Source organism: Solea solea, chromosome 12, assembly GCF_958295425.1.
Source record: "Solea solea chromosome 12, fSolSol10.1, whole genome shotgun sequence".
In the NCBI taxonomy this organism is placed as follows: domain Eukaryota; kingdom Metazoa; phylum Chordata; class Actinopteri; order Pleuronectiformes; family Soleidae; genus Solea; species Solea solea.
The window spans coordinates 11,059,982-11,080,790 of NC_081145.1; the positions used below are offsets into that span (position 1 = coordinate 11,059,982).

A 20,809-nucleotide genomic window follows, 5' to 3' on the forward strand; every position below is an offset into this window, starting at 1 on the left:
CAACTCTCACATTTAAGTGTACACAATTTACTGCCCAGTGAGGGGTGACATAAGTCATTTTTCCAGCCATACTGTGATATGTGAAAGTATATTATATCGTTAAAAGGTCAATATGTGTGTAGTAAAAGTAGGACAGGGTGCTAAACCTAATAAGATCACACACCAAATGTTTGCTTATTGTTGTGCTTCAAAGCATGAACTTTGATCAAATATGCAATTTGGCTAAAATATATATGGTAAATCCATCCATCCATTATCTACCACTTAATCCTCCACATCTTTACCCATTCACAGGCTGTTGGCACAGGAATCAAACCCCCAACCTTCCATTTGACGGCTCTCTCTACCACTGGGCCACTGTCGTCCCACATAATATGTATCTCAGCCTTATCAGCAGCCACTAGTGTAGGCGTTATGTGTACCTCATAAAGTAGCCCATCTGCTTCAAGGTTTGATGTGTTGTGCAGCCAAAGATGGTCTTTTGTTTGCCTTGGTTGAAACAAGTGAAGTGAACAAGTAATTTGAGTTACTGCTGCCTTTCTATCATTTGGAGTATGGGCCATTCTACACTGACCTCTGGCATCAACAAGACCTTTTTTTGCTCAGAGAACTGCCGCACTGGATACTCTCTCTTTTTGGACCATTCCCTGCAAACTCTAGCGAGGGTTGTGCATTAAAATCCCTTAAATCACCTTCCTTCCCCATTGGGATGCTCCGTTTAAACTTCAGCAGGTCGTTAGTCTCCATTGCTTCTGTGGTGACTGGCTCATATGATGCAGTAATATTAAAGTTGAATAAGAGTCTAAAGAGTGTATTTAACAAACGTGCACTGAACACTTTTGTATTTTTAACAGCTATATAATCAAATCTATGAAGAAGAAAATATAACACAATGGACATTGAGATAGAGAGTAAACAAACTGCCTCTTTCCGGTGGAGCTGCTGTTTGACATTGTTTAAAGACTATCGCAATCACACCATTATGTGCCGAATACTCAGGCTAAAGAGTCACACTGTTCTTTCATGTATTGTTTTTTTCTTAATGAGGTACTGGATGGTGGAAGTGCTACTGGCAGCCCTGGTCCCAATGGCAGTTGCTAAGCTGCTGGCTGGGATGCTGTACGAGAACAGTCCAATAGCTGGACCCCATCCAGGATGAATGCTCGCTCCAACAGCGTGGACCAGTCTCAAGCTAACTGGGGACTTTAGCATCTAACATTATGCCAGCTTCAGTGCTTGCTCCTTTCCTTTGCACACACAATAACTAAGTCAGATTGGCAGGTAGATTAACCTTGCAATACAAAGGTAACCGCCATGAAAGAGAATGAGCTCTGCTTCATTGCTCCAACAGTGCTTCTCAGAGTGACCCGCTCTGATGTCACTGTATTTAAATAACTCTCCAGATGAGCTCTGGCCACATTAAAGGCTATAATATGACCGCTGCCATTTCGCTCTCGAGAATGGCTGTGACCTGGTTCTTGAAATGTCAACAAAGTCTTGTATTGAAAATTAACCTCACAGCGTATGAAGCAGGATTTCTATCCACTACTTGGAGCCCATGGTGAAGTGGGCTTGTCATTGTCTTTTGGATGGGAGCCACACGCTGAGTAATGCAAATGGGATTCAAGTAAAGTTGAACTTGTTAAGAAATATTATATCTGACTAGGGTTCTCTCGATCTTGATAAAAGGTGACCAAAATGAAAAGATCCATATTCAAGTATTCTGTGAAATGTACATTTAACAACGTGGGAGGCACAGTGGTACAGTGGTTGGCACTGCTGCTTCACATCAAGAATGGTTTGGCCAGTCCTTGTTCCAAATGTTCCGTGTAGAGCTCGTCTGTTTTCCACATCCCTGTGTGCATTTCCTCTTGAGACACCAACTATTTAGGATGTTTGGGTAAAATATAAGGGCCAGAACTGAAGAAACCTCTAGAATGATGACATGTGTAACATCTTCAATATAACTCCAACAAGTTGCCAGTCGCCTAAAACTTACCACAGAAGAAAGCACAATAATTTGAGTTCAAATGGGTCCAATACTTTCCGGATACTTAGGTCCCAGTCATTGTATCAAAAAATGACAATTAAGGCCATTTGGCACCATTCATTTTGTAAAGCATGAAAAACATCACACACACACACACACACACACTAGCAAATTGCCAACTTGACAAGTTAGCGTTATAAACATGTATTCTTCATTTAGATTTGTCAAAAGTTTTGGTTTCCCAGAACGAAGCGGCCTCACATCAGCGCATGCATTACATTACACCCTGCTTGCTGTCAGTCACCTGACACCTACAGGGACGAAATGTGTCTCTGCCAGACATTAAATCCCTGAGAAACATGACACCTCACAATCATGTTGTTAAAAGCAGTACTTCATATTTTCAGCAGATCGAGAAAGTAGCTCATTTCATGCCAAGTTGGACCCTCTCGAGACTCAATTATAAATCAGAAAAAAAAAAAAGAAAATTGACAAAACTAAGAGTAAGTGACGCACGTATTATCTGTCAAACAAGAAGCACCAGTCTGTTCATTTAAACTGATCAGACTGCTAAAGACTTAATGTTACTATTTTCCTCTTCTGTGGTTGATTTGTTGTGCATTTTGTAACTTCAGTCATTTAAACCATTATGTCATTAGACATCATATGATCATGTGCCTTTTATTGGTTGAGCGGACAACACAGTCGCCATGGGATTGCAGCAAACACACATACACACGTAGACACATGTAACAAAAAAAAAAGCAAAAACAAAAAAAAAATCTCTAATATTTTGCTAATTATTTAGCAAAATAAAGAAATTATAAAGAAATGATTTCAATGACCACTGGATGAATGTTCGCGTTTGAGCTGCACTACTTGGCCAGAGTTAAACATGTTCACCAGCCCTGCACAGAGCAAAGGAGGCTTCATTCATATGACTTATTTATCACTTTCTTCCTCTGGAGGCGCCCTCATGTGAGGTTTATGAACACATACAAAAATGAAACACTCCGCAAATAGAAGGACATGTTTCCTCACTTTTTATGCCGGATGTGATACTTAGATGTGAATATGTAACTATACCAAATCATTTTGAAAACCAACAAAGCACTCTCTTTTGTATCATTAACATAGTTTCAATAACGTGTGTGTTTCCGTCCACTGCTGTTAAGTTAAAATTGGGAGTTATTTCACCAAGATAAAAGGTAAGCAGTTCAAATTTAAAAATCACAGGAAAGAGAATAAAAAGGTGCAAATTGACGATGTTAATGAAGGGCCCTAGCAGGTACTGCTGCTTCTCATCTATTATTATAGTATTATTTGCCTCTTGATTTAAGTGCAGGCATGTTGTGGTTTCCTCTGCAGTCTACACGACCCTCCTCCATTTTTCATTGTTCCCAGTGCAGTTGAATGCAGAAGCTGGAGTGAGGTTTCAGTCACTAATTTCTAAACTTCATCCTTTGTTTGCAGAATCTGTTTCCATTTCCAATCTGTTATCCACCTCCCTCGGGCATAACAAACTTGTGTCTGTGTTTTCATTAAGGGTTTTTATGGACAAAAAGAACATTTTCAAAAATACAGTGTGGTAGAAACTCACCCAGTTACTCTGGATAACCATCAGGCTCAAAAACAGCTAAGCATGGGAGAACCTTAAATATCTGATCACCAGAAATCTGGTTCTGTATTATTTGGGGGATTTGAGAGAGATCTTGCAATGGTGATCTTGTGGATATAACAACTTGCAAATATCTCCATATCCCTGCAGATGCAAAAAAAAAAAAAAATAAATAACAGTGTGCACACATGAGGCAAACCTCCTCCTAATCATGAGTCTTTGAGCAGCACGACAAAGACAGAGAGGCAAGTGATGGAAGCCTCGCAGAGCCGCCCCTGCTTGGGAAAAAGTGAAGAGCCAGCAACATTACAAACTTATCTATCAGGACATCGGTTTACTTTCATCTCCCAAGAGGAAAGCTGCGGCATGTTAAAAGAAAAGCATGGATCACGAGAAGTAAGGTCAGAGGTTCAAGAATACCAATGGGCTCCACATTAAAGAGATAAAGCCAGGCTAAATTGAGCTTCAGCTGCTGGAGCAATTCATCCTCCTGTCAGATGTCAGATATTTAGTTGACGCTGGAACAATTTCTCTCATTTTTGTAGTTATTTCCCTAAAAATTCCTTTGCACTTGCATCGACTACTTTCTCTGTGTGTAATGAGATATTGTGGAGGTTGTTAGGAGAGAATTACCAAACAAAACCCCCAAAAGTTTATTTTTCCATTTAAAAAGCACATGTCATTCTTGCCTTTCGCACTGAAAACATTTCAGACTGTTGACTTTTCAATTTTGTCCTTGGGGTTCATCCTCTGAGAAATACTGTCTGCAGCAGTGGATTAGAATAAATGAGAACACAGAGAAAATGAAACACACAAACACAGAGAGACATAGTAGAGAGCGCGTGGGGGAGAGGCGGGGGGTAAAGGAGAGTGTGAGAAACAGACGTGGAGAAGAAGATCTCGCAGCACAACTGATGTGATTTTACTGATCTTATTAAAAAATAAAGAGTGCATTTAGCAAATGAAGTTTCTAACCTGGTGGGGCATTAAACTAATGAAATGGCCATGCCCTGAATACAGGCTGTCTGATTCTGCAACAAAACAATCAAGAGCCACTCTCCCAGAATGCTGCCGCAAGCCCGACTCTCTGCTATTGAGTCAGCCAATGAAGGGAGCACCATCTGATCTAAACTACAGAGCAGTGACTGATTGGCTGACTGCTGTGGAAACTGGCAGAAGGCCTGCTGAGAGCATTCAGAGTGGAGCAGGTGTGTGGGTTCAGAGAATGTGTGGTGCTGGTAGGTGGTCAAGATAGGAAAATAAAGTGGAATCTTAACAACACCAAGGCTTGGTGTCTATGTGTCAGGCAGACAAATACATAATCGGACACATACCCTCCTTCCAAAGGAACAAAAACCATCAGCCTCACAACCCCATTTGTCTTAAAGTGGTTAATTCTGAGACCTTGTTGTAATCCTTCATTTCCACATACTTAAGACAAAGTCCAGACTTGTCACACAAATCCTTTACAGATAGTTGGTCTTCCTCAAATGGAGAAGACACTGTGCTATGAATCTTAATGGAGCATGCACTGATTCTGCACACAAAGGTCAGTTGGGAGTACAACTTCAGCTTGTGAAAACAGGTGTGTAATATTGTTTTGATGTCATTGGGTTGAACTAGGCTTGAGACTTCAAATATAATGACAGAAAACCTGCGTAATAAATCTGAGGGGAAGGGTTTTAAGATTATTTTACATAAGGGCACAGTCTGTAAACAGATTACATTGAGTTGCAATGTGGGGAATTGTGAAATCCCTGCATTTTACAAGCTTGGAAACTAAAAAAAATCTAATCTACAAGAGGACCAGTCAATTCAGGACAGAGTCAGATCAGTCAGTCATTCAACAGCTGGATGGATTGACATGTCATTTAGTCAAGATACTCATGTTCACCGAAATACTTAAATCTACTGAGAAATATTTTCACATTCATCACCATGACTGTCACATCACATTGACCACTTCCCATTTCAGTCATGTCCATCTTTTTCGCCTCTAACTTCATGTTGAACTATTGCACCTCTAGTTTTGTCACAACGAGAGCTGCATAATAAGGCCTGTTAAATGGTTTGAGACACTTAACTGTGCAAAACGTGTTAAATGTAATTCTTTACAACAGCGCAATATGAGCCACTGCTCTCTCTATATAAATATATATAATTCTTCCAAAACACTTAAACTGACTTCTCTGCTCTGACTAAGAGTTCTTGTTTTTTCACTTATTTGGAAACACTCAAAGTAATACAACATCTACACAACCCTGTATAAATATTACAGCCCTTTAAAGTAAATGAATCTACCCTCTTAAAGGAGGTATCCTGAACTATCACTAAGCACACAGGCAATGAACCCACATTACTGAAAAGCTATTAGCAGAATAAACAGCATAGGCCTAATCAATTCAGAGCATTGTATTCCATATGCCCACGGCTATGCATTTAATCCACTGCCAAAGCTTCTTCACCCCAAGCTTGTAGAAGGTTTTCAGCTGCTCTGCAACAATTGAGCAAGCTAATGACAGCCACAGGAGTGTTGTCGACGTTTTATGTAATTTCCCAAAGATGGTAATAAACATACCATCAGCAAACTTTAGTGGGGAACCAGGTTTCATCTAAGTTGCAGGGGGAGATGGTGTTGAAAGGCTCACAGGGAAGTGCTGAGATGAGGTAATTGCAGGGCAGGCAAAGTGCAGCTATATCCAAATAACCAATCATTTTCCCTCTTCATCTGCAGTAGAGTGTTAAGATTCAAGGTGCTAAAAGTTAAGAGGTCAAACTGGCTCAATAGAAGTGTGAATTGGAAGCTGATAATGCAATGACATTACCCCCCCCCCCCCCCCAACAAAATGTCTGAAGTGACGATCTCCTTCCTGGAGATATTATAGGAGACAGTGGCTCCATGCAAAAGGTCAGTAGGAGAATGAACGGTTTGTGCTGCCCCTGATGATAGTGGAAGACCAGGGTGTGGTGGTTACTCGACCAGCTTCTTTCCAGAGGAGCTTATACACTCAACGATCACTGACACCATCTATAACACCACATCAGAGATGTTCAACTGTGCTTTCACTGAGGCTGAGCAGCTGAGGGGTGTGATGCATCATCCAAGTAGGAAGAGGCCGATCCTGGAGTATCTAAGACTTTGGGGCAAGTAGGTATGGTGCCACTTACATAAACCCTTACACCCTTAGCACATGATAAACACATACTCACCCACCCAGTAAGCTACAATACAAGGTCACCTCATTGAGCATTGTGTGGAAATACTGCAGAGTTTCCTATTGAGCAGTCTACGCCATGTCACAAAGCTGGATTTACCTTTTCCTTTTATCACAAACAGGCTCTACAGTTTGATGCCTGCCCAATGCCGAGAAAACAGACAACCTCCTCACTGCTCGTTTTTTCTCCCCCAACTACACCAGACTTATCAAGGACTTACTTTGCACCATCTCATTCATAGCACACACTGTGTACTGCTGAGTGCTTGGGTGACTTCCTCATCTAACCTGAAGCCAAAAAAGTCTTAAGATATCAAAAGCTTGTGGGAGATTAACTTGTCAGATAAGGGTAATTATTAAACCAATACCAACCATGTCAGCAGCTAAAGATGGTCTTTATCTTTCAAGCTTTGCTTTGCTATCCTGATTTTTGACTGCTGGTTTGAAAGATGACATTTTACACGTTCTGTGCTGAGGTGTATCCTTGTTGCACGGACAAATAAGACTATGGATTATTTTCTTGCGAATGAATCACGCTCATTGTTTCTAGGCAGCAAAAGAAATCTCCACGGGAGGTATTACTTCCTGTAATTCCATAAAACACTAAAACATGACTTTCGGTCAAGATCTTTAATCAATAGAGGAGACTACAGGAGATGGAAAAGTGCTCTCAGATGCACGCAGCAGACCGAGTTGATGAATACAGTATGTGGAAACCTGCTGAATACGTCTGAGTCCTGTCACTGATTTCTAACTGCTCGGTCAATCTAAAAGTCAAACACACTCCCATCTCAGTCTTAAGTACTAATAAAACAAAGGCCTTCTGCAGAAACTATTCCTTAATGCTATATCCACAATGGGTTTTGCACGTGTCTGTGCATGCGTCTGATCTGTTTAAAGGCTGCACATATTACTACATACGCAGGTGTGGCTGTCACTGTGCACAACTGTGTGCGCATACAGTATAACAGAGCTTGGTGTAACTCTGTAGCAAATAAGACCCGCCTCTCTCATAATTCTCATTATGAGTCATTTTTCTACAATATACATAATGTTAAAGCAGTATGTACAGAACATCCCGCATTGTCATTAAGTCACATTTGCATGACAGAGTGCTTTTAATTTGAAATAAATGCTCACAGGAAGTGGGGTCACATTGTAAGGCACATGGCCAAGGCAAGCAACTGCAGCTGCAGTCACAACTCCAAGGTAAGATGGAGAGAGAGGCAGATGGGAAAAAAAAATAATGAAATAGAAGTTTCATTTAAGTTGCTAACTTGAACATTACGCTTTACGTTGGGTTCCTATTTTTATGACCTTTTCCTACATATTCACTAAGACCACCAAGGTTTGTACACGTGTGCACCAACCATGTGTCCAGACTGGCCATCAGGCAGATACATCAGCGCTGCCTTTACTGGGAAAAAAAAATGTATTCAGAAACACACTTTATGACCGAGAGCAAAGACCACACTGAGCCTGGACCAAAGCCACCGAGCAGAGTCCATAAATCACGGCTCGTTGAGGGACAGACATAGACATCGAGTCTCTACCTGCTGTGACTCTACACATAATTTGCCTCGCAAATGCCTACAGCTTCACATGCACACTTACTCGCACACACAGCCTTCTGTGGTCAACAAGGGTCTCGCTGTGTCCATTGGGCCAAGACGGAGAAAAAAGTGCTTTACGGGCCTAATGCAGACGTCAAGGGCATTGTAGTTTTGATTTAAAGTGGCCCTGTGGCTAGATTGTGATGTATTGTAGAGGACCGGCATTTTACATTGTGATGAATATTGTTCAGTGTGGGACCAGATAAATTCTGAAGACACATTAGGAGGTGCTATATGCCAGGCACTCAGCCTCGAAGGTTGACCGGGAGAAGCCAGACCATTATTTATCGAAATACCAAAGCCTTTTTCTCTCATAGAATCTCATTCTGTAGCAGGCCACAAGCCTTTACACCCAATTTTAAATGGCCACAGGGGAGGAGGGCTTATATAAAAAGCAGATAATAATAAGTCACCTGCAAGCCTGAATAAATTATATGTGAATTTACAAAAAAAAAAAAAGAATGGATTTGTCATTGCCAGCTGGGGTTTTGATTCCAATTTGTCTGGTAGCTCATACCAACACACACACACACACACAACACATGTTGGTTACTCGCCAATTGATTTTCCTTCTTCTGCCTCTCTTTCACTCCTCGTCCTACTTTTATTCCTGCAAGTCCCTCTGTCATCCATCTCTCCCCTCTATCTCCATTCCCATCAGCTCTAAGCAGATATGAGTGCAACTGTGTTGTAGGTGATGCTTCAAAGAAGACCAGGAGGTGATGAAATACCCTTTGTATGCTGTGCACCAGACAGACAGAGCAGTAGGGGCTCACCATAAATCTAAAAAAACAAAACAAAACAGTTTTTTAGAAGGGTTGCATGCATAAGCAGTGGTGGTAACACTTGAGTGACACTGTCAAGCAAGGAAATCTATTATAAATAAAAAAATAACAAAATAAATTGCAGCTAAAATGAGGCGGCGGTGGACTGTGAACACACGCCTCGTATGATATATGTGCTCAGCAACGCATAGCTGCCTGTTGTCCGCTAATGTGGTGGAAGCCTTGTCGTCAGAAGGAGATGATAACTGTGCTTCCAGTTTAATGTTATACCATTATAATCCTCTTAGGGCTGGGATAGAAGTTGATCTCCAGACAAAAGGGGGCCTTAGAAGGGACAAGCAAAGCCCAGCATACCTTATACCCATCGTTCTCACTTCTTCCGTTCTGATTGGGGGTAGCTGTTCCCCCAACCCTGAAATAACACGGCACAAAAAAAAAACACTTGCACAAACACACGTGCAGCAGATCATGTGCAGCAATGCGAAACAACAGCCAACATCTCTCCTTTCATAAAATAGACTACTGCATGTACATCTGTTAAGAGGAACTGGCAGACACTAATGGGTGGCGTGCATGATGGGAGTCTCATTGTCTGGATCATGTATCTGTGCATCTTTTAATATACAGGGGTGGTCATACTTTCCAAGAGGTCTGCTAGTGTCCATGTGATGTTAAATGCGTCATTCGCCCATTTCTGCGTCGGTCCGAACATAGCAAGTAGTAAGTATGACACAGCCCATGTGATCTATCTGATGCCAGCTGTTGCTACCTTATCTGAAACCAATGTATACATTTACTGCAAATAGTGGTAGTTGGTTTTATTTATTTTTTTTGTTTAAAAAGAGGAAAATATATGAAGACATTTTTGAAAGTGTGGCACAAATACAAGTGCACAAAATAAGGGTGTGAAGGTCGTGGGAAGGCTAATGAGCGTGTCGGACTGTGATGCTGGAGACCAGAGTTGAAGTCCAGGCCCAGTGTTTTATTGCGTGCTCAGAAAGAACACCAATTATTTGAAGCAAATTTAAACCACCAGTCCATTTGTACCAATCCATGTTCAGCTTGTTGTACGATAAAGGAGGTTTCAGAATGAACATAATGTCGTTTGTGTAGTTGTGTGCATCTTTGCATTCATTTTCTTTGCTACACACATTGTGCATCGAAAAGCCGTTCGATTTTTGAGTGGCAGTGGCACTGACTATGACTCAGAACCATCAAATATCAGTGCATCTGTCTTGGTTTTGGAATGCAGAGCTTTACATGTTGACATGGAGTTTCAGGGTTCAGCTCCTGCTCACCCCTGGAGTTATCAACCAGGTCAGCTTCCTTCACTCATAGACTGCCTCTTAAATGAAAGGTTGCCTCTGATCTCTTTTGATCCTTGGCATTAGCAGCAATATTCAAGAGCATCACTGCCAATGACCCATCTGCCCGTTTACATGGTCCATATGCAAACCTCTGGGATTTCATAGGATGATCGTTTCAGATCTAGCAGCCCCCACTTCTAACCCAGCACACAAACACAATTCCAACCAAGTGAGAGATTAAGGCACAGACAGAGACAAATATCACCACATAATCCTTTGTTCAAAAGACTTTCAGCAAATTACAAATCAAATCACGCCAGTGTCAACATCCTCCTCAGGATGGCACATCATAAGCTTTGGCGCAGAGAGCAAATGTATTATCAGAGGATTAACGCTGAGGTGAGTGTACAGTGAAGCCAAAATCGTCAGGTTTAAACACATTTCTATCACACACATGCATATTTAGATCAATTTTCTTGGATCTAACCCTAAGACAAAACCACTACCTGGCTAACCTTAAACCTTAAAATAACCTTAACCAGTTAACTGTGCCAGTAAATGTGCGTGTGCACACAATCCCTCTTGGCCAAGGGCTGCCATGCCTTGGGCTAAATTAAACTCGTAAACCACTTAGTTCAGGTGTAAAACAGCATATATGGACATCTGGTAATGCCATGTGTTAATCCAGGTGCAAATCTTCACGGTTTAGTGCAAAGTACTGAAATTATACAAAGCACAGTGTGAGCTGCAACTCTTTGTCAGATTTCACCATCAGACCACACCCCCTCACTGTTCTTCACTCTCCCGCAGATCACCTTTAGGAGTTAAGCCCCGCCCCTCACTAGAGGATAATTGGGTACGTTCCAATTTTAGGCTGATTTGAACAGATTATCCTGTAGTATAAGAGGTTAACAGACACATTTTACAGATTTCAATGACGATAACCAATGACAAGGAGTTGACCGGGAAATGGCTGTAGCAGACTTTTGTTTAGACGCAGACAGTCCACCTCCACGTCTGTTTATATTCTGAAGTCACATGAAATCACTCGGGTTTCTGTGAGATTCCAAATTCCTGGAATCTCCTCGCGGAAATTGTTTGATTAAACATGTGTGGTCCTGCGTCTTGACTGGATCGTCGAGTCTGTGCTTTCTCAGGATTAAAACAAAGCCTGTTGTGTCTGTGGTCAGCCGCGTTTTTTTAAAATCAAGTCAGATTAGAAAATCCTCTCCTGTGGGACAGGCATTAGCTGCATTAGAGGGGGTTTCATTAGACTTAAACAGAGGGCACAAAAATACCCTGGGTCGTTTGGAACTAAAATCTCACATTAATCCTTACTCATCCTTTCCGCCCACACATAAACAAACACACACACACAAGTAGACACACATACGCACACCCTGAGAGACAAGTTTGGAGATATTTGAGACACGCTTGGCTAAAAGATGTCACACATGCAGCATGCGCACAAACAAATAAACCCACAGCACACAGCAACTCAGTGGCGGCTGCCCTATCACCTCACCATGGCAACACTAAGATCTGTTTAGACACCATGCAGACTCGTGACCCCTCTCCTCTCTGTCACTTACACACACACAGACACACACTGAGAGATGAAGATAGAAATGTTTGAGACATGCTTGGCTACAAGACATCACTGGGCTCTGCTATTTTGCCTCCAAAGCCTGTGTAATAAATCTAAACATGGGAGACCGTAATGCATGAGTAGATCAGTCATAACAGTGTGAAGACATTGTTTTTTAAAATATCCAATAGTGACAATCATGAAGAGAGTCAACACACGAGTGGACTGATGCAACAGAGAACACACGGCATGTAGCCACATCTAGCCATAATACACGCTGTTGATGATAGTGGATTTAGGGTTAAAATAATGTTTATATCATAGAGTTCCAGACTCTAATTTACACATTAATTAATCCTCGAGTACCTTATGTGAAAAGCAACACTATATGTAACATTAATCACCAGTGAGGTGTTTCCAAACGACTTGTTTTCAGTCGATACCTCCCTGCAATAGATTGGTGTTGACTTAGTTACCTGGTGTGAAAAATGTACAACGTCCCTCTGGAAGTAACCATTTGTTCCTTTTGAGTCTGCTTTTAAAAAGATCTACAACATTTATTAGTAGACTTTATTAGTAGAAAAAACAAAACCCAAAAAAACCCTCAGCTAATTAGATAATTAGCTTCAACAGATGGCAGTTTGAATTATAGACTACCACCACTTAGGGATAAATTGCATATCAATAGAAGGCAGTAACACTAAATATTAAAAAAACAAAATGTGAGCTGCAAAAACATGAAGTGTTATCAAAGCAGGGAATATATACAATGAGGTCATTGTAAGTGTTTGTCCATATGAGACAAATGGAAAATAATGACTTATATTATATTAACTTAGTTTCCCAAAACAAACTGAAGCATACAAATGAATTCTAATACAAGCTACACTAAAATAATACAGGCAAATGAAGATAGTTAAGGCAGTTAATGATTTTTCTGAAACACAATAGATATTTTATACTGTATAAAATATTGGAAAGTGTACTGAACCTACAGTTTCACTATTCATGGTATCAAAGCAAACACATCAATTGATATTTGTGTACTTTTCCTTTACGGCTCAACATGTTAGGGGTTACAGGAAGTCCTAAATCACACATCAAAATCTTTACGGATATTAATTATATCATTCTTTGTCAACAAAACAGAACCACAATCACCAGCCCACTGAAGGCTGTGATTATTAAAGGGATAAAAAAAAAAAGAGGTAACAAACAAACACAAACACAAACAAACCTCTGTGTCAGTATCGACACTCCTAATTAATAAGTCTCAGCGGCTCCAGCACTCTGAGGTGAGTGTCATGAAACATTTAAACTTAAGCCACCATCAGCATGTTAAAGTGGGAACTGATTCAGAGGTTTTTGGACTCGTGGCATAATCACTGTGAAGGAGCACGGCTACTTGTAGCGATGTTGGAATCTGTCAATGCAATCAGCTGTGTCCATCTGAAGCTCAGTGTTGTTAGACACAGCTGATTGTATTGACAGAATTTTGCCTTTCACATGAGTCTAAATCCAAACCAATGAAACCAGTCATGGTCGCAATGCACAGATTCTACACCAGTTCCCTGTGAATTAAAACAACAACAACAGCAACGAGGGACAGCTTGCAGTAACTTAATAACTTGAATGATAAAATATGTTTAATGTCGACACTAAAAACTATGAGAGAAGTCTTAAATATCTAAATAAAAAAAGAAATACTCGTGTTTCCAACTCTCTTTAGATCTGTATTTCTATTCAAGGTAACGGACCATTTTATTTTGGTCACTTTTTAATGGCTTCATCCTCTCTAAACTGTCTCTCTTATAACCTTCAGAGCAATTCCCTTTGAGACAGAAAGGAATATCCACTCCCTCTAGTTAGGCCGAGTGTTGTCTTTTGAGTTTTCATTTTATTGTATTTGTCACAACTTATTGCCGCCTGATGCACTTTCTGCCGCTGAAGCTCTCCCGCGGCAGTAATTACATACTGTGCATTTAAGTTCTTATGACAAAAAGCATTGAAATGAGCTCAATTTGCGCCTTATCTTAGTAATATAATATATTACATATATAATAAATAATATATAGTAACCTTTGACTTCATTTTACGCTCATTATTAAAAGAGCTGCAATATGTTCCACACATGATTATGATTTCTCTTCGTCCCCCAAGGCTTTATGCACGAGTGTAGAATACATATTCGTATATATGCGTCTCTTTATGTGCATGAAATGTAATTAATGTGCATCAGTGTTGCATTGTGTAATTGTGTTGTCAGTGAGGTGTGGAAAAAGCTGCTGAGAGAGACAGAGACAGAGCCTGGAGCTGAAGGGGGGGAAGTGCTGCTGATAAATGTGGGTGGTCATGGAGGTAAAAAGGTCAGCACCGACTGTTGTCTTCACCCACGGGTCCTAAAAGAGGATCTGTTTGTCTCAATCAACGAAGACAGCAGTGGTAGAGAGGGGGGGCGGGCATTTACCACCGAACACACTCCTCTTAGACACTGCACTGTATTTCACAACTCCTTTGTCATGTTCTATCTTTTCCCTGCTCTCTACCTTTCTAGCTCCCTCTCCTCCCTCACTCCCTAACTGGGATATGTGTTCTATGCTCAGTGTGGCCGTAATGCCCTTTTGGGTAGACTGACAGATGATACAGCCTACCTTTTGGGCTCCAGTCGGAATGGCTACAGATCAATACCAAAGCTGGCTGCCTGTCAGTATTCACCCAAACATGCACAACTGGCTCGCTCAGCCCACATGCACATGCACATACTGTCATTCACGTGCAAGGCTAGCATCAAAGCCCGGGCCGAGCCAGCTGGCATTTACCGGAACAGGACCTGGATGTTTGCGACCCAGCATGGGGGGGACATTCCTGGGATAGTTCCCGGCCTTAGAGGAGCAGCGTGGTTGGAGGATGATGGAGCCGTGGAATTCTGCGCGCAGATTCCACTGGCTCCGACGGACGGTTAAATTAAGCAGTTTGGAAGAGACGGACAGACGACCTGACTGACTGACTGAACAAAGCAACAGGTTGAAGAGACAATGGAGAGGGTGAAGGGTCTGTGCGTGCGTGTGTGTGTGCTAAGGTGCCCAATTAACCTCTGTGGCAGAGTTTGTGTGTGGTCATTTTGTGTGTGAGTGAGTGACAACTCATTGATTGATTGATCATAATGTGCAGTGATAGTTTTAAGTCAGGTTTCATTCGCCTGAACACCCAACATGTAAAATACATAGCATTCAGTTCATTTCATTGTATTGTATTGTATTATTTGAAAACATTAATTTCTTATCAGCTAATAAAAGATGATTTTCTTTGTTTTTTTAATACTAAGGTTTAAGGGTTTGACATTGAATGAAAGGTAAATGTGGACTTTTTACAGCAATAAGGCTGTGATAAGCTCCTCAACACTAGACTCCACTCAGGCACATTAAGGCAGAATAATTACCCACCTGGCAAAGAAATTGCAAATCTCTTTCCCTTGTTAATACCACTGTCATGCGCAGGCATTATTACTAGACATCTGCACTGAAATGCAAATGCTGTTGTTCAATTTTCGAATTCTGTTTATTCGGAGGGGAAAATCACCACCTTGAACTCATGTAAGCACACATGCAAACAGCACGCACACATGCACACGACACAAAATGTTACATGATTTATGCAGACAGCAATGAATATCGTAGAGGTACCAATTTCATGTCACATGGGATCTGTAAGAGTCGGAGAATGAATTGCTTCGACCGTCTTTCTCCAAAAGCAAACCAATGTGCACTGACCTATGCTAATAAACTGCTTCCGAGGAAGCACATGTTGCAATTGTTCCATCACGTATTGCATCACCGATACTTCCTACATAAATAAAAATGAGATATGTATAAATAATGCAACCATAGATATGACACTTGCCAGCACCCCCTCTCTCATCACTCTTGTCTGCCACGTCCCTCTCTTGAGCAGGCAGTAGTTTATTGTCTCCCACCGCCATAGCAGAATCAATCAATAGCCAATTAAAGATAGGCATATGAGGTCTCAAGTGGCCACCAGTGCATGTTGAGCCATTTGGCCTGGGAAATAAATATGTAAATGGTTCACTGGTGGAAAAGCATAAGTCAGTACATCTTTGAGCTGGCACAACTCGCTCTTGTTTAGCTATGAGGACACTCATAGATATAAGTCCTAGCCCATCACCCTAACACTAAGTCTAACTTAAAAACAGAGTCTTAACCCTCATAAGGCCTTTTGAACTTGCAAAGAAATGTGTCCTCACAGCCCAATAAAGGCATGTACACACACACACACACACGGCCACTCATGGGCAGAGAGGCCAGAGGAAGCAGTTACCCAAACCGAAAGGTCGAGACATGCTTGTGTGTGTCCCTGCCTGTCAGCATGACTGATATGGTCAGTTGAAGAGAACTTTATTTAGTCACACACACACACAGTAACATATAGGTTTTAAATGCTACACAATACATCTTAAAAATGTTTTTTTGTTCTTTTTTTTTTTTATTAATTGCACATTTCAGCAAATAAAAAAGTACTGTGCACTGTCACATACTCACATTCTGTGATCATTGGCATTTTAATTAAATTCTACCAATAACATGAATTGTGATTTGACTACAGGTTTAATAGAGCCAGGGTTTGTGCTATTGCTGAAGTGGAAGGGTTGGTCAAACTAAATACTTGATACTTAAACTTGTAGAAGCTTTTCTCTCGGAAAGATTTGTTATTTTAAAACTGCATACATCATTTTTGGAGGTGTTTAAATAAAATGATTGGAAAATAATTACCCTGTTATAGCAATTACAGACTCCTTGAACCACTCACAGCCAGACCGCCAGCAGACATATTGAACTTGTTTTTAATAAACCTTGAAAATGGTTTGTTTAATGTGTTGCTGGTGGATTCTTGTTGTTCGAGTTGGGAACAGAGAGCCTCTATACTCTTGCTGCGATCAGGTTTTCCTCTAGGCCTGGTCGTAACAGTGGCCTATGAATTTTGCACAGTACGGTGTATAGATAACAGATAGGTAAATAAATAAATAAATAAATAAATAAATAAATAAATAATGTCACTCTTTTTCTATCTGTCTTTTACCGTAGCAAAGAAGCCTCTGCTTCCAGAGATTCAGACAGAGAAAAAAGCCATAGTGACACTGGAGATAACAAGTCAAAGCATCACTGAAAAGAACAGAGGCTATAAACTCTGACATGGTATGGTAACCAAGAGAGAGGGAAAGCCCCTTTGGTTAAATAGTGATCGTAAAATAATATAATTATTAGATTTATTTGGACTATAAATGCAGAATTCCGAAAAAAAAAAAAAATGTATGACCAACATATAAAGAACAATAAACTGCTAGATTATGTTGTTCAGTAAAACAAGCAAGCATAAAATCATAGAAACCCTGCTGATTGCAAAGCCTAGTGCAGGACGCTTGGATTCTTGTAAAATAGAGATGCACCATGGGAGTGCGAGCATATCATGCAATACACAAGACCTTGAGACCTCCAATCCAAAACACCCATAAATAATCTCCTGCCCTGGAACTTTACACCTCGATATGGGGCCTCTTTAACTTTCATCCCTTTGCATGAACAGCACTGTCGACTCGCTTAATCTCTGCCCATCTCTCTGTGTTCCCTTTCTTTTCATTTATCCTTCTACAGTGTGCCACTACAGGCGCTGTCAAAGAGCCCGACACTTCAGCTCCACTTTAATCTCAAGGCACAGGTTATCTTTTGCCCGGCTAATTTTAGTTAGACCCTCTAAGCTGCGGCTCTCTTTGAAGCATGGATCTCATGCAACAGGGAGTACTGGGGTATCAATGTGCTCTGTACACTTTCATGGGGATGGAGCCAGAATTACATTTATGGAGCCCCAGTGAAATATTGACAAGATTATCCATCTTTGTACATCTGTTACCTAATCAGGTCTGTATGCAGAACAATCCTTGCTCCAATATGGTGGGAAATTAAAGAAACGTAACGTGAGCTCAGGTGCTTTTTCAACTAAAGAGGGCTTGTAGAAAAGACTGAGCAATACACATGAGATGATCAAGGAGTAGTGCTATTTCAATTTCCTGGGTAAGGAGAGGCTCTCGGTTTCATTTTGCTGTCGTGTTGTTGCAGCAGATGGACTAGTGGTGTGGCAGATGAACAAAGAAGTCTTACCTTTTCTAGGAGGGCGACAGGCGGGATGAGAGACTGCACCTCAGGCTAGGAAGGTCACAAGTCTGTAGAAACAGAATGGGTGGATATTGAGTCATGCTGACACTGAAAACTTGTCTGTAAAAAGGAAATTCAGCCACTTGGTCTGAGGCTATACTAGGTTTTCAAACTAAAGTGTGTCTGCATGCAGACAAATCGGTTGTGAGATCACCCATAAGATTCTGAACTTCAGTTTTAATGCTTCCAGAAACACAATTTGGTAGCACCATGTCGAGTTTTGATACCAGAATTTCACAGACGTCAACTGCAACCAGGGCCACACGATGGTGTTGTGGTTAGCACTCTCGCCTTGCAGCGAGAAGACCCGGGTTCGAGCCCCGGTTGGAACAAGGGCCTTTCTGCATGGAGTTTGCATGTTCTCCCTGTGTGTGTGTGGGGGTTCTCTCCGGGTTCTCCGGCTTCCTCCCACAGTCCAAAAACTCCACTCATATATCAGCTGTACTTTATCATCTATTTTCTTCTAAGCAGGAACATCATTTAACAATGTGTGGGAACTCAATTTTTCATAGACTTCTATTCAAATGAAGCTGTTTTTGCTGAGTTCCCTCCTGTTGGCTATTCAATATGTTTTTACCACAATATTGGCATCCTGAAGTCTATGTCTATTTCTTTTTTTCAGACAAGCATTTCTACTCCATTTCTACGCTGCAAGAAGCACTGAACAGGCCCTTGCAGTGACCGCAACAGCCATCGCATGTCCCGAGAGGCCACCAATAATTTGTTATGTCTGATTATAGCAAATGTAGACCACACCCTGACAGCTTCACGCAAATGAAATAACACCTGCTTTGTGGCTAGTGGGAACACAAAATGTGAAAATGCGTTTTTGCCCTATAAGATGGTACTTTTTGCAGATCCTGATGGTTTGGTGCGTTTTCATGTACGTCAAGCTCCTCAAAAAAGAGTAAGCAAAAGTAAAAGATGATGATGATGAAAAAAAATATTATCAGAGTGGATACAATGGGGCCTTCATACCAGGTGTTCGGTCCCTAATAAGAACAAATCAGTGCTTATACCAACACATCTGACAGTGTGTATCAGGAGGAAACTGATTCTCTCCTCTGCAGCTTCATAAGACCGATGATAAATTACAATGGTGAAAAGTCAGAGCAGGGATTTCTGCAATGAGACTGATGACAAAATAAAAGTAAATGTTAACAGAGATTTTCATTCACTGCTGATGTTAGCAGCGCTTTAAAAGAATGGACAGCAGGTGTATCCAGAGCATTCACAGCCTCAAGCACTAACAAAAAACAAGTGTGAATGAAGCCAGAGCCTTAGTTAACACAACAAAGTAACACTTATTGTGACCTTAGATTATGCACCAAGGTCAGAGTACAATGGAAGGAGAGTCCAAACCTACTGAGGTGAAGAGGCAACTGAAAGCAAATGCATGGCCATATCCTCTCCATACCTACAGTATGTCACAGTGCAAATATGGAATTCTCTTTCTTCCAGTTTGTTTTTTTCTCAAGAACACTACTGAGATCAAACACACGGATTTCGAACAAAAAAAACAAAAAACTCATGGGCACACAAAGCTGCACAGCCAAGGCCAAGTACAAAGAATATCAAAGTAGAGCTCAATGAATGATGGTTCTTCAGGACCACCTTCAGATGAGAGGAGCGGGAGGTGTCTGCAGGCTGATTTAGCACCTCAATATTCTACAAGAGGGGTCAATTTTCTTCCCGCCAAATGACTTACGAGGGCACAGGCCTGCTTTCATTTCCATTTTATTGCAAGGTATGGGGGCTAAACTTTCTCTCTATCTGTTGTAGAAGCTGTTGCAACGTGAATGTCACTGCTAATTCTGCACGACAGTGTCATGTCCTGCAACGTCTTGATGATGACACTGTAATACCATTGTCCATTCAAGTGTGATTGCTAAAAATCTTTTGAGCCAGATTAAATGAGATGAAGACCACACAATGGCCCAGTGGCTGGTATTGTTGCCTCAAAGCATGAAGGTCAGAGGTTCAACCAAGGGCCTTTCTGTGTGGAGTATCCGGGTATTCCGACCTTCTCCCACAGTCCAAAAACATTCAGAGGTCAATTGGACACTCCAAGATGACCGTAGGTGTGAATGTGACAATGGCTGTTCGTCTCTGTATGTTGGACTGGCAAACTGTCCAGGGTGTACCCTTTTCCACTGGGATTGACTTCAGCCACCCCTTGACCCTCTTGTGGAGGATAAAGCAATATAAATTGAATGAATAGATGAACGAGACAGAGAGCGATGAGTGCACAAAGTGTGGACTTTACTGTTCCTGTCCAATTTGCAATACTATTTTCATTTTTGTTCTCCCATCTTTTGCAAAACTCTTTTCATTACACACACACACACACACACACATTTCTCATATGAAGGTTTTAAATGCGAGGACAAGACAGCATGAAGTGGCATTTTCTTTAAAAGCCCTGAAGCCACTCCAAATGACGAAACTCAGGTCAGACATGGAGAGAAA

At 41.2% G+C, this 20,809-nt stretch overlaps 1 protein-coding gene across 2 annotated transcripts in view; it reads right to left on the reverse strand.

Annotated features, from left to right (window-relative positions):
- The window catches only part of tspan9a (tetraspanin 9a), a 144,864-nt gene that overhangs the window by 87,589 nt on the left and 36,466 nt on the right, over nt 1-20,809 (reverse strand). For both annotated transcript variants that reach the window (XM_058644314.1, XM_058644313.1), the window contains one exon: nt 18,287-18,348. The gene's annotated coding sequence lies outside the window, so the exon portion shown is untranslated. The remainder of the gene's footprint in view (nt 1-18,286; nt 18,349-20,809) is intronic.